Source organism: Silene latifolia, chromosome Y, assembly GCF_048544455.1.
Source record: "Silene latifolia isolate original U9 population chromosome Y, ASM4854445v1, whole genome shotgun sequence".
Classification (NCBI taxonomy): domain Eukaryota; kingdom Viridiplantae; phylum Streptophyta; class Magnoliopsida; order Caryophyllales; family Caryophyllaceae; genus Silene; species Silene latifolia.
The window spans coordinates 115,428,230-115,440,911 of NC_133538.1; the positions used below are offsets into that span (position 1 = coordinate 115,428,230).

The 12,682-nt window shown below is 36.9% G+C and overlaps 1 non-coding gene across 1 annotated transcript; it reads left to right on the top strand.

Moving 5' to 3' along the window:
- Nucleotides 1-2,143: 2,143 nt before the first annotated feature.
- On the top strand, nucleotides 2,144-2,250 carry LOC141634675 (small nucleolar RNA R71). Its single transcript, XR_012539400.1, has one exon. It is a non-coding gene; the product is annotated as a small nucleolar RNA R71 (small nucleolar RNA).
- Nucleotides 2,251-12,682: the final 10,432 nt, after the last annotated feature.

A 12,682-nucleotide genomic window follows, 5' to 3' on the forward strand; every position in this document is an offset into this window, starting at 1 on the left:
ACTCTCATCCTTAGTGAGATGTCATGGGGGCATGTCCAAGGTGTTGTTGATGTTGCTCAACACCTTGAAGAAGTAGTCAAAAGCTTGTTCATTATCATGATAAAGATCTTCAATAGACCTTTGCCCTTGTTGTCCTTCATGTTGGTCTTGATCGATAGCATTACCAATATAGGGATTGAAAATCCCTTCAAACTCATCGTCCCTAAGATCACAAACTTCATCTACTTGATCACTAAAGATCTCTTGAGTTGATAGAGACAACTCTCCCACTTTCTTGTCTTGGCCAATGAGGCCATCCTCTTCATTGCTTGACTTTGGTGAGATTTTCAAGCTCTCTTTGTTACAATTCACTTGCTCTTTGAATGGAGCATCATCAATTTTCTTCTTCCATTGGAATTCCGACTTCTTCCTATCATCCTTTCGACTATAATGATCAACCATAAAACATGGTTCATGCAAACGGGGAGCTCTCATGGTCTTGTCAAGATTGAAAGTTATGCTCTCATCTCCCACTTCTAGAGTTAGCTCTTCATGCTTCACATCAATCACCGCACCCGGGGTGTGTATGAAAGGTCTTCCTAGAATGATTGGAATGTTGGAGTCTTCTTCCATGTCAACAATGACAAAGTCCACCGGGATGAAAAATTTCCCAACTCTTACGGGAACATCTTCCCATATCCCTAATGGTGTCTTCGTCGATCTATCGGCCATTTGGAGTGTGATATTGGTGCATTTAAGCTCTCTCATCCCTAACCTTTTACTCACCGAGTACGGCATAACACTCACACTAGCCCCTAGATCACATAAGGCTTTGTTGATCGTGGTGTCGCCAATGGTACACGGTATTGAGAAGCTTCCCGGATCTTTAAGTTTTGGAGGTGAACTCCCTTGAAGTATTGCACTACTCACCTTAGTGAAGGCGATAGTCTCAAACTTCCGGATCGACTTATTTTTTGTGAGGATGTCTTTCATGTATTTTGCATAGGCCGGCACGTGATTGATTAATTCCGTGAAAGGAATTGAGACTTCCAAATTCTTCACAATTTCCATAAATTTTCCAAGTTGGTCATCAAATTTGGACTTGGCTTGACGACTTAGAAAAGGAAGTCTAATCACAATGGACTCCTTCTCCTTGACCTTGTCTTCATTTTTCTTTGAAATTTCTTCTTTTGATGGTTCTCCATCTTTGGAGTTTTGCACAATTTCTTCTTTGTCACTAGCTTCCACAACTTCATCCTCAACTTGCTTCTTCGGTGCTTCATACCTTGTACCACTCCTCAAGTGAATGACACTAACCGTTTCATGTCTTGGGGGATTACTTTGAGGTGGTAATTGCCCCTTTTGTCTTTGTGAGCTTGAAGATGTTAGTTGAGTCAATTGGGTTTCCAACATTTTGGTGTGAGCTAGGATGTTGTTGATGGTGATTTCCTTTGCTTGACTCCTTTTGCATTTGAGTGAAAAACTCTTGTTGATTCTTTTGCATTTGGAGGACCGCTTTTTGAACATCAAAACCTTGGTCATTTTGTTGATTGTATGGAGTTTGATTTTGGTAACCTTGGTTTTGGTTGTAAAATGGTCTTTGATTTTGGTTTCTCATGGGAGGTGGGGTGTATGTTGGTTGAGGGTTTTGAACATTTTGGCTTTTGTATGAGAGATTTGGATGGAATTTGGTGTTTTCATTGTAATAGTTTGAATAAGGGGTACCACTCTTGTATGCTTGGAAAGCATTCACTTGTTCATTTGTTCCCCTACATTCACTTTGGTCATTTCCCAAAGTTCCACAATTCTCACATATCCCACTTGGGATTGATGAAGATGCCGTCATGGCATTAACATGATGCTTTGGTGATTTTGAGGCTTCTTCAAGTCTAGCCATAACTTTTTCAAACTTCAATTGATGGTATCAATGTGAGCACTAAGTTGAGCACCCAATTGAGTAATGGAATCCACTTCATGCTTTCCTCCTCTAGTAGCCTTGCGAGGTCTACTATATTGTGAGTTATGGACCGCCATTTCCTCAATTTTGTTCCAAGTTTGATTGTCATCAACTTCGGTGAACATTCCATTTGATCCCATGTTGAGAATGTTTCTTGAGTCTTCATAAAAACCGTTCCAAAATTGTTGTACCAATAACCACTCGTTAAGTCAATGATGAGGACATGAGCGACAAATTCCTTTGAATCGCTCTCAAGCTTCATACAAAGATTTTTCATCTCTTTGCTTAAAGCCCGTAATTTGAGCTCTTAGCATGTTAGTCTTTTCCGGTGGATAGAACCTTTTGTAGAAAGCTAGAGCCAACTTCTTTCAAGAATCAATTCCAAGAGTAGCCTTATCAAGGCCTTTCAACCATTGTTTCGCGGTGCCAATTAGAGAAAAAGGAAATAAGACCCATCGAATTTGGTCTTGAGTTACACCGGTTTGAGAAATCGCATCACAATAGTCACAAAAAGTCTCCATATGAGAATGAGGGTCTTCACTAGGCATCCCCCCAAATTGGCTTCTTTCAACTAATTGGATAAATGCGGATTTATCAATAAAATTTCTGGTTAGATGTTGTGGTGTGGGAGTACCATTGGGTAGGTTCTCCTCGGTTGGTACGGAATGTGATGAAAACTTAGGCATTGTGGGTTGATTTTGTGTTGGGTTCTCCTCACCTTCTCTTGCAAAAGAGTTGATGAACTCAATAGTATTTGGTTGAATATCTACAACCTCACCGATACCTCTCAAAGTTCTCCTAGTAAGTCTTCTATTGGTTGTCAAAGTCCTTTCAATTTCGTGATCAAAGGGTAACAAGTTACCTTGTGATCTTCTAGACACGCAAAATATCAAACAACTCGAAAATAATTAGAACAAACCTTGAGGAGTTTTACTTCCCCAAGGCAAAGAAAGACACAACTAATAACAATACAAGAAAATCTAAATCAAGTTAACACCGTCCCCGGCAACGGCGCCATTTTTGGTCGTGATCCCTCGTGAGGGTTTAGTTTTCAGTACTTGTCGTTAGGAGCACCTAGACCAAAACATAATTTATAACTTCACAAACAACTCTACAATTAGTAAAGAGGCAAGTAAAGGTCAGATCCCAAGGGACGGGAATTGAGATGAGATTTTCTATTGCAACTAGTGGTGTCTAAGGGTGTCACAATTGGGGTTTGAAGTAGAAGATCACTAAACTAAATAGCAATAAAAGTAAACAAGCAAGATGAATTAAAAGGGATATAAACAATTGAAAAAAAGCACTAGGGTGTCATGGGGTCATAGGGGATTCATGGGATATGATCATACAAACATATTTTCAAATTATAAGCAAGCAATTATTGTTGTGATGGATCGAGTTGGTTTATATCTTACAATCCTAGGAAAGTTTGGGCCCCGGAGCCGAATCGATTAGATTGTACAACACCTACAAGTCGACTTAATCTTCCCTACTCAACTATATGCATGGTCTAATGAAACTCGAGTTGGTTTATGTCTTACAAGTCTCATTGAAAAGATAGGTGATAGGTAAAAAATGTAAGGATTCATAGGCTCACATTTCATCAAATATAACATGTGCATAAGTTGAGATCTCAACAAGCAAGAAAATAAACTATGAAAACATATTAGATTAAGCATGAATCATTCCCCATGTTTGTTTCCCCTAATTACCCATTAACCCTAGCTAAGGAAAATACTCACTCATTATCATGTTGAACATGCTAGCAAGGTTGTCAATCATACCTACAAAGTGAAACATGATGAATAAATGAAGATAATTAACAATAATTAAAAAGGGATTAAGAGAATTATACCTACTAATGATTCCAATAATAAAGCAAATAATAATAGAAGTACTTGATGCTTGATTGGAAGGTTGTCAATCTTCCAATAATAACCCAAATAATCTTCAATTACCCAAAATAAAGGATGAAAAAGAGAGAGATTAAGGAAATAAAACTTGTATTAAAACTTGATTAAATGTTGATTACAAAATTAAAGAGAGATTTGATTGATATTAACTACACTAAAGATTGCTAAGAAGAACATGCTCTTCTAATTAGACTAATGGGATATTTATAGTGGGGATTAGTTACATAAATTAGGGTTTACTAAGGGTTTAAATGACGATTAAGTCCTTGAGGAATCGCCGGTCTCTTTTTCGCCGGTCTTAGAAAAATATGCGCATCCTTCCTTGAAGTTGTAGAAGACGAAAAGACTGTCTGGGAATCCGGGCGTCTTAGGCACGGGACGGGCGGATTTGGGTGGTTCTGGACGGGCGTCCAGAAGGGGAAGACGGGCGGATTGGTGGCGTTTTGGACGGGCGTCTTGTGGAGGAAGACGCTCGGATTGTGGGTGATAGACGGGCGTCTTCAGGGCAATCCGCACGGATTGTCAAACAGTTTCATTCCTTCTTTTTTCTTCCTTTTTCTTCATAGAATCCTTGAGGATTTCCTCGGGGATGCAAGGATCTTTTGTCATCATTGCTCATCTACTATAGTATGTACAAAGGCATTCTAATCTTGTCTCTCCTTGATGCTTGGTCATTGAATTCAATCAATTTAGCCACATTTTGCCATGAAAATGCAAGGTTTGCACTCCTTTCTTACCAAGGACACAAAACCTCAAAGAATATGCAAAACAAAGGACTAAAGATAATAAATGACCCAAATATGCACTAAAAAGCATGGGAACAAGGCTAATTCGGGGACTAAATATGCTCTAATTATGGTCACATCACTTGGTAAGGCACCTTGGTATGAAGGGGTGTTACACTAGCGTTGTGCGGGAGGCAACCCGGAGTTTAATTTTTAGTTGATTTTCGAACATTTTAGTTTTGTTGTGTGTGTAATAAATGGTTTTCAAACCATAGACTGTGAAGGATTTAGGCTTGGTTTTTGGTCGACATTTGTCTGCAGGTACCTCTCGATCGAGCACTCTTTTTACTCGATCGAGTGCTTGACTCCTTCGATCGACCACTTTTGCAGCCTTATGTACTCGATCGAGTACTTAATCTTTTCGATCGAGCACCAAGTTCGCCTGTTTTGATTCGATTCCAGTGATGCTGTTATGCAGCTGTTCGTGACCTCCCATGTTGCTGGCTGGTTTGGGGAGGTCCCTATTTCGCGTAATCTTGTAAGTTTTCTATAGCTTCACCCTTATTTTTAGTTTGCATTTCGCTTCCCTATTTTTGAGTACAATGAGGGCATTGTAAAGTTTGGTTTGGGGAGGTTATTCATCCATATCTGTGTCTGCATGTTGTTTTTATTGCATTTCTGCTGTCACGTTTAATTTTTGTATGCATTGTTGTTTATTTTTATAAAATCAAAAATCTAATAAAAATAGAAAAATTTCTAAAAAAAAATCAAAAAATTTCACGTTTATTTTAGCATATAGCTTGAGTCGGAACAGTGGATTTCCATGATGAAATTACACTACTTTTTGTTCTTTTTACTTAAGCCTTGCATAAACTATATACTCTTTTAGCATTGTCTTATTGCATGTCTACGAGTTTATGTTAAATTTTAGCTGAACAAATAGACTTGACCTGAAAAATTTGGCAACCTACTTATAATTTCTAAGGATTAGAGCCTTATAACTGGTGTCATATATGACCAGTTTCATGTAGGATTGTGAGTAGTTACTCCTTGCATAGCATGTATCATTGATTTGCACAAATATGAAATTCAATTGCTTTTCGCCTGCATACATTCGGGTTTGTGGTTGGTGTCACATGCAGGGAGGTGCTTACATTCCCTTTTCTTCCATTTTTACCCATTTAACTCCACATTAGCCAAATTTGCCTTTTGACCCTTAACTATATCCAAATTTAGCCTGCCTATCAAGCTAGTTTAGTGTGTTTATACGGTATTCTGTATATTGATCAGAGTTTGGTTTACATTGTATTGTCTGGAGTTGGTAGAAAAGAGAAGGGAGGAGGTTGGATGAAAAGAAAAAAAAAAGAATTGAAACTGTGAAAAAAAAAAAAGAAAAAAAAACCGTGAAAAATAAAGAAGAAAAGAAAAAAAAAAGTTTGTTGATGAGACGGTTTCACTCCTATGTTTTATCTATATTTTATGAGGAGTTCTTGTTTTGGTTAGTGAGTCTTTGCGCCAGATGAAGGGCACATGTGCTTAATTCTATAATTGAGTAAGAATCGGATGTTGGTTAGTATGGTTTCGTTAGGTAGCTAGCTTGACTATTGCCTCACAATCTCATAATTATTTTGCCTTTTCTTACCCATTGCCTCACTTTACCATATTTTTGTAAGCCCTCGGCTGTAACAGTACCTAGTTTGGTTGGAATGTATGTACGGTAGTTAGAATTGTCTATCATATTAGCTGCATGCATGTTTATGTTGGTCGTAGTTTAGGTGAGCGGCTATTTTTCTTCTTCTCTTAAAATTCATATGTTTACCCTTTGCTTCATGAGAGAAGAGTAACCCGTGAGAGTCCATCATTAAAGGTCTTGCAAGGTCGACAGTTCATCTTTATTATAAACATCCTACAACTCGTTTGCATTTGACATTTTTGCTATAAGTATTAGTTGCTGCATTAAATTGGTTTAAGTGGACAATTTGTAGCTAGCTCTGAGTTTTCTTTTCTGTTCCATTAGTTTTCCATATAGTTTGCTTGGGGACAAGCAAATGTTTGGTTTGGGGAAGTTTGATGCGTGCATATTATATAGACTTTTTGTATCATATTTGCATGCATCTCTATGCATATTTAGTGGTGTTTAGCTACAAATGTCCCCCCGAATAGTCTACTTTGGTTTGTCTTGTATTATTTGCAGGTATGAACCGAAGAGGAGCATAATCAAGCCTAAAACATGTCCCTATGCGTGCATTTAGGAGATGAGTTGAGTCGGAGCTAGGAAACTACTATTTTGAGTTGCGCAAAGAAGTAAGGTAGTCAGGCGAGCAAAGGAAGAACTTCAAGTTACTAGTGCCTACTTTGTAGAGCCGTATCTCGATTTCTAAAACAGAGTTTTAGGTTATTCAAATTGGACATGAAATTTTGTCCTCTTAGCTTTCCAACCCCATCGGAAACGCCCTGTTTGCCCAAGTAACGAAGAAATGGCAGCCGTTTGAAATTCAGTGCGCGAAGCAGGAATTGTAGCTGGAAAGTACTCGATCGAGTACAATCTTGTTCGATCGAGTCCTTTTTCTACTCGATCGAATTGCTTATTTTTGATAGTGTTCGATCGAGTACCCAAAGTCCTCGATCGAGAGGTTTTAGTTTGGATTTGTTCGATCAAGTGATATAAAGTTGCTCGATCAAGTAGTTTGCTTTAATACACGGGTTAGTTAGTCTGTGATTAGGTTTATGATTGTAAAATCTCGCTTCCCTATATAAAGGAAGTCGGGATTAGGTTATAAACACTCCTTTTACATCTCATATACTCTTAAACACTGTTTTTCTCTCTTAATTGCTGCTACTTTGTTCTTGCTTCCCTTTACTCCGGATCTTAACCTGTAATTCTCTCTTTACTCTCTTTAATTTGCAATGGTTATTATTTCTTCATCTCTTGTTCTTGCTTTATTTATATTTATGCGTAGCTAATTCCCTAATGTTAGGATTAGGGAGTCATGGTAGTACAGCAATGATGCGATAGTTGATTAGGAGATTTAATGTGAGAATTGTTTCATTAACAATTTAATTATAATCGTTTGATTGAATGCATGCAATTGAACTAGTTAATTTAGTTAAGTTCAATCCTAGATCGAAAAAATGGAATGAATAGACCTGTTATGACAATAGACTACACTAGTGAGGGCGGAAGCTAAGCTAGTTGTATTTTAGGGCGGATAGCGGACCGGAAGGACCTTTCCTTTACCCTTCTCACATTAGATCGACTGACCTACCTTTAGCTGATTTGCGCATCTATCATGATAACCCGACATCCTGGCATATTTCTCTCTATTTGATTTCTCTCTTACTTCATCCCTTGCCTTGCCTTCATTAGTTTAGTAACAACACTCAAACCCCCAAATTGTTACCGTAGTCAGACTGAATTGACAAGTAGATAGTGACCGCCCCCCTGTGGAGATCGACCCTACTTACCGCTAACTTTTGTTAGTAGTACTTAGGTATTTATTTTTGATACTAAACGACCGTATCAAATTTTGGCGCCGTTGCCGGGGAGGCAACTATTTTATTACTAGATAACCAAAAGAAATAAGGTGTGTTTGAAAAGAAGAGGAAAAAGAAAGGTAAAGTGTTAACTAAGATTACCACACCGATCATTTTTTTCAAGATTATGAAGATGAGAACATAAGGAACGATGCAAAGAGGAAGAAAGGATGGAGAGGACAATAGGAAGTTTAACAGGCACTGGAGGCATTGTGCCTGATGCCTTTGATGCCCCAAATGAAACAAAAAACCCTAAACGCAACAAAACTTTCTATCTGTGTAAGCTCCCTTCTTAGAGTTAAACTCTTATATAGGATCGACAGATCAAGGCTAATGAAATATCGCAAGTGTAATCTCTAAAATGGCAATGTGTTCTTGCTTAACTTCAGATGCGATGGTCAATAACAAACCCAAATCTGCAAAAATCATTAAACTGTTAGAAGGTTAAAATGATATAAGTCATATAACTTGGCGAGATAAAATATGGTTGGCAAAAAAAAATCAGAATCGAGCATTGCACATCTGTACATCCATCACAATTCACAACGAGCAAGAAATAAAGACTAATTAGTAATTACCCATTCACATATGAAATTATGAAGTAAATCTCAAGACATTACACGACAAGCAAGAATTAACCATACGTACAGGATCAACACAGGTCCTAATCCCGCTAATGCCGTCAATACCGCTTTAAATGGACTTGATTAAGATCTTCAAAACCTTAACAAAGCAATTGTATACTTGACAAATGTTAGATAACTGGGCATGAAACTTTATCCATGACTTTAACTCGAGTAATTCACAACAAAAATTCAACTGCCATATGATTCTTCATTATTATCACATGATCACACCTTATGAGTAGCTTAGATTATCAGAAGATGCACCAATCATGAAGCCACAGAACATTGCAAGTCGTGTTCTCAACCATCTATAAATCGGGAAGTTTAACTCAATACAATATATGATTTGTATAATACTTTGATTTGAATCCTTTTCAAATTAAAACAAGCTTCATTTTGTAGTATCAACGATCAAGATCACATTTCAACCACAACTATAGAATCTGTATCTATTTCATATAAACTTTGATTTACAAATCACATCAAATGTTACGAAATACAGAAATCAAATACTGGCACCGTCACGGTCATTTGTTTATCTTTATAATTTTTTCAGAGAGGTATTTTGATCTAAACAAATCATCGAGACGGGACGCGGGAGTAGACATATTAATCCCTGATCAACAAACAACAGCAGTACGGAGATGATCACAGAAAACAGCTAAACCTAAATCAAAGAAAAAGGGGAATCAATATAGCATAGAATATAACGATAATTAGATGTATTAGCAATAACAATAATAAACCATTTTTGAAATAATGGTCAAAAATAAAATATTTGTTGTTTTGGGTCGGTTTTGAAAATATTTATCAAAATGGTGTCCACATAGGCTCGGGATTTCTAGACCTGAAACACGTCACTACTAATGACGTGTTTTGTGAAGGAAACACGCCATTAGTAGTGGCGTGTCTTTACAACAATTTTTTTCATCAACTGACTAAACTTAAAAATAAAAAATAAAAAATAAAAAAAAAAAAAAATTACATAAGACACGCCATTAGGGGTGGCGTGTTTCCCCTCCGAAACCCGCCATTCCCAATGGCGTGTTTGTTTTAATCCATTTTTAATGAAGTTTTTTCCGTCTCATTATAAACACGCCATTGGTAGTGACGTGTTTTAGGTCCGAAAATCCTGAAATTTCTCGTGACAACATTTTGACAAATATTTTCAAAACCGACCCAAAACGATAAATATTTTATTTTTGACCATTATTTCAAAAATGGATTCACTGAAAACAAACGTGAATGGAAAATTGAAAAGTTAATAAAAAGCGTGTTGAAGAGGAAGAAGACTTAGGAAGGGTAAAAGGTAAAGGGTATGTTGAAAAATGAATTTATGATCTGCGATTATTTTCAAAGACGACGTGTGTATGCACGGATATTTTAGGGAATAAGACATGGCGTCACATCTCATCATCTATTCATTATCTACTCCGTTTCTTCCTCTCTTGCTTTTTTTTAATAATTTTGTTATGGATAAATAAATTTAAAAAAGAGGACATCAAAAACTATAAATTCTATTCATATTTTAATATCGTGTCGACTTGAAGTGAAATTATCTTTAAGATTTAACGTGTTCGTTACGAGACTTTATGTTGATCTTGATTCATCCTACATGTCTGATTATACACAAAAATTTCCGATAGACGGTCTCTTAATTGCCTTACTGAGAGACATCTCTCATGATGGTGTGAGGGATCTACATAATTTTTTTTCCCCTATTATATCTCTCACTAAATTAGTGAGAGACGGTCTCTCATGAAACCTACTGTTATACATAATCGATGGAGTCAAATAATCATTTTCTTTTGTTTTGGATGAAGAAAAGATAAATAACTTATTACTTCCTTCGTTCCGATTAATTGTTGTCATTTTTCTTTGTTGGGTGTCTCAGTCATTTGTTGTCCTTTCCATTTTAGGATGCTTTTAAAGTGTTGAATGACTATACTACCCCTATTATTTCTTAACTTGGACAATCAAACCTTTGTTGCCGAGCGAATTTGTCAACCAGTAATTCCTTCATTTTATCAAACTTTGCAATGATGTGAAATATGTACTCCTACTAAACTCAGCATGTACTTTTTAAAATGTGGTCCCGCGCTGGAAAGAGGGCTGATTTTTATCGACGACATTTTAGTAAATATCGACGACGTTTTAAAAAAAAAAAAAAAAGACGATAACTACCCTTGCACTCATCCACCACTTTCTCTCTCTAAAAAATTCCTCTCAAATTCTACTAAAAATCAACTAAATTAAAAAAAGGGTTTTTCTCACTTGTACCCCTGTGTTTTTTACTTTTCTTAGTTGTACCCCTCCCTTTTTAAAAACACCACTTATACCCTTGTAATCTATAATTAGTCAGAACCGTGACCAATTTCCTGTAAGACGTCAATTACGTCTGTTAATTGATGAGTTGGCTTAGTAAATAGGATGATTAGGATGTTGATTGTGCCCTTTTCATTTAAAACCCTTCTTCCCCATGACTTTGGTTAATCAGAATTCATAACCCCTATATTTCCTTGTCCCTTCAACTTCCTCCTTACTCCACCGTGTTTCCCCTTTCTTTGTTCATTTACATACTGCAATATCCTTCTCATCTACTCTATGTAAGTCTTTAATTTAATTGCCTCTTATAATTTTTGCCCTAACTATTTTCTAATTACGCTGCCTTTATAAAATTAGATTTTTTTTTGTGTTTATCAGCTATGGTGATTTTGTGTACGTCTGGAACGACTTTTGTGGTAATTGCAGAATGGATAATCTTTTGCTGAAAATGCATTTTAGGGGTGATTCAGTTGACGTTAGGGTAGAAGATACTGATAGATGCTTACTTATTGATGTGATCAATGACATGTACGATGAGGCGAAAAAGCATGGGATGCTTCTACCAACTCACCCGACAATCGGCATACAATTTTAATATGAAATCCGTTACATTAAATAATGACAAGGATTTGATGGAAATGTTTAATCGGTATTTTGGGAAGAAATCAGTTGATATATGGATTGCTTGTGATAGTTTTCCGTCTGATGTTCTTTTAATGGCTTGGAACTTGAGGGGAAATAATTATGGTAAGGGTGATAAATATAATTGTGGCAAGGGTGATCAATCTATTGTTGTTTCTGATCAATTTGATAATATTATGTTGGAATCCATGCCATCCCCTCCAAATGTGCAAATTTCTAATTCTTCCTTTAGGAATTGTAATAGGGAGAAATTGCAAGTACGAAAACCCATGTTCATTGACGTTACCACCGATGCCTCTTTGTCTCCAAAGAGAAGTGTAAGACTAAGCCAAACAAGTCGGTGGACATAACTTTAAAATACCGAAAGCTACAGCTAAGTTGAAGGGTATTTATGTTCCTAAGAGTCGTAGGGTGGAAAATGCCGATGAAGAGAGTAGTAAAAGGATACCAAGGGCTAGTAGAGGGTTGTTCGGGGTTGATTATGATGATGACTCTCGATGGAGTCTGAAACGATATGTCTTATGAGCCATCTGATAATAGTGATGTAATTGTTGATGAGGAAGCTATGACTGATTTAGAGGCAGAGGACAACTTACTTGTTTTATCTTTACAATTTGTTGACGATGGATATGTTCCTTTTCAAAAGAATGAATGGAGTTTAGATGATGAAGGGTACTCTGCTAAGTTGTATGCCAATGGTGAAGTGTATGATAACAAAGAACTTGGTGCAATTAGACTTAGGCCTTGGATGCTTTTCATGGACAAAGAACATTTTAAAGACGTTTTAAGGGATTTTTGCATCCAAGAAGGGTTTTACCTTATCGTTGTTAAGGCTGACAACATGAGGTACACTACCGAGTCTTGCAATCAAATTGTGATTGGAGAATACATGCAAGTGTATTGCCTGATGGTGTAACATGGGCAATAAAGTCCATAAATAAGGCTGATCATGGCTGCTCAAGGGTTATTAGTCATAATCCA